This window comes from Lissotriton vulgaris, chromosome 7 (genome assembly GCF_964263255.1).
Source record: "Lissotriton vulgaris chromosome 7, aLisVul1.2, whole genome shotgun sequence".
Classification (NCBI taxonomy): domain Eukaryota; kingdom Metazoa; phylum Chordata; class Amphibia; order Caudata; family Salamandridae; genus Lissotriton; species Lissotriton vulgaris.
Window position 1 is genome coordinate 1,390,443,058 of NC_141695.1, and position 2,500 is coordinate 1,390,445,557.

Below are 2,500 nucleotides of genomic sequence, written 5' to 3' on the forward strand. Positions count from 1 at the left end.
CAGGGACCCATGTTGAAATACAAAAGCAGCACACCACGTGACGGCCATCACATAGAGTCCAGCAGCAAATGGGAAACGTTTAACTAGCTGTGGTCCTATTACTTGCGCTCTACCGTGGAACAACTGCTGGATGAGTCCTGCTGGAGAATATTGAACCTACAACAAGTCTGAGGTAAATAAGAATTCCACAGGAATATAATCAAACAGGGACCTACAACCCTTCCGAGCCAGATAGGAGTCGAACCTACAATCTTCTGATCCGTAGTCAGACGCGTTATCCATTGCGCCACTGGCCCTATGTAGACTTATGCATCCTTTTGTCCTTAAGTGGGCTAGAAAGTGTGTGTGTGTGTGTGTGTGTGTGTGAAGGCACAAGGAAACCCATCTGACCTCCTGGAAGTCTGTTCTGTGAGGTTTTCCCAAGTTTTACAAAGGACTTTAGGAGAAGGAAGCACCTAAAAGCTAGGCGAAATGGTCCTAGATCCAAGGAAATCTTTTAGATCAGGCTCAGTTTCTTAAATAGTTTGCATTAACATAATCAGTTCCAGGTCTGTGTGGGGCTGAGCTTGAGAACTCCTTAGTAAGTAGGCGTTTACAACAATAAGGGGTTTAATATTACAACACAGGCGAACATTCAGACACATTATCATAAGCTCACCTTGTCCAGGGACCCAAGCATGCTGCCTTTCCACTCTCAGAGCCCTTCACCTAACCTACTGTGCAGCTGTTTCAATTTAATAATACTACTCGCAAATAGAGAACATGTAGGAATCGCTATTTATTTAGCAATTCCTACATGAATACCGTTTTGCGTGTCCTCAAAAGCGAGTCGCTATGATTCGCTATTAGGGCCACGCAAAACGGCCCGTACATGAATCAGGCTGCAGGTCTCTAGGCGCTTGGAGGACATATTGGGTCTACATCCCTCAGTTTCTGAGGTCCAAGAAATGTTCACCCTCTACCCTAATAGAGAGGTCTTGGCCGATCGTGGCTGAGAGGGGAAGAAGGTAGCAGTGCAAGATGCTTATGGGCCTTCTCTAATAATGGACCAACTTTCTCTCTCTCTCCTTACCTGTGGTTCTGCCTGGCTACTGGGGCTACCAGTAGTAAGCCTGCAGCCCACAGGGAGTTGGTTTGTTCCTCTCACACATGTAAATGGGTAAGCATTCAAGTGCACACACCTGCCTACGTCCACAGACCCTCGCGCACACACACTTTTGTCAACAAGCTTTTTCGCAATTAAGAGTATCAGGGACCCATTTTGAAATACAAAAGCAGCACACCACGTGACGGCCATCACATAGAGTCCAGCAGCAAATGGGAAACGTTTAACTAGCTGTGGTCCTATTACTTGCGCTCTACCGTGGAACAACTGCTGGATGAGTCCTGCTGGAGAATATTGAACCTACAACAAGTCTGAGGTAAATAAGAATTCCACAGGAATATAATCAAACAGGGACCTACAACCCTTCCGAGCCAGATAGGAGTCGAACCTACAATCTTCTGATCCGTAGTCAGACGCGTTATCCATTGCGCCACTGGCCCTATGTAGGCTTATGCATCCTTTTGTCCTTAAGTGGGCTAGAAAGTGTGTGTGTGTGTGTGTGTGTGTGTGAAGGCACAAGGAAACCCATCTGACCTCCTGGAAGTCTGTTCTGTGAGGTTTTCCCAAGTTTTACAAAGGACTTTAGGAGAAGGAAGCACCTAAAAGCTAGGCGAAATGGTCCTAGATCCAAGGAAATCTTTTAGATCAGGCTCAGTTTCTTAAATAGTTTGCATTAACATAATCAGTTCCAGGTCTGTGTGGGGCTGAGCTTGAGAACTCCTTAGTAAGTAGGCGTTTACAACAATAAGGGGTTTAATATTACAACACAGGCGAACATTCAGACACATTATCATAAGCTCACCTTGTCCAGGGACCCAAGCATGCTGCCTTTCCACTCTCAGAGCCCTTCACCTAACCTACTGTGCAGCTGTTTCAATTTAATAATACTACTCGCAAATAGAGAACATGTAGGAATCGCTATTTATTTAGCAATTCCTACATGAATACCGTTTTGCGTGTCCTCAAAAGCGAGTCGCTATGATTGGCTATTAGGGCCACGCAAAACGGCCCGTACATGAATCAGGCTGCAGGTCTCTAGGCGCTTGGAGGACATATTGGGTTTACATCCCTCAGTTTCTGAGGTCCAAGAAATGTTCACCCTCTACCCTAATAGAGAGGTCTTGGCCGATCGTGGCTGAGAGGGGAAGAAGGTAGCAGTGCAAGATGCTTATGGGCCTTCTCTAATAATGGACCAACTTTCTCTCTCTCTCCTTACCTGTGGTTCTGCCTGGCTACTGGGGCTACCAGTAGTAAGCCTGCAGCCCACAGGGAGTTGGTTTGTTCCTCTCACACATGTAAATGGGTAAGCATTCAAGTGCACACACCTGCCTACGTCCACAGACCCTCGCGCACACACACTTTTGTCAACAAGCTTTTTCGCAATTAAGAGTATCA

The 2,500-nt window shown here is 46.2% G+C and overlaps 2 non-coding genes across 2 annotated transcripts; both read right to left on the reverse strand.

Moving 5' to 3' along the window:
- Nucleotides 1-223: 223 nt before the first annotated feature.
- TRNAR-ACG (transfer RNA arginine (anticodon ACG)) lies at nt 224-296 on the reverse strand. Its single transcript has one exon. It is a non-coding gene; the product is annotated as a tRNA-Arg (tRNA).
- Nucleotides 297-1,472: 1,176 nt separating this feature from the next.
- Nucleotides 1,473-1,545, reverse strand: TRNAR-ACG (transfer RNA arginine (anticodon ACG)). Its single transcript has one exon. It is a non-coding gene; the product is annotated as a tRNA-Arg (tRNA).
- Nucleotides 1,546-2,500: the final 955 nt, after the last annotated feature.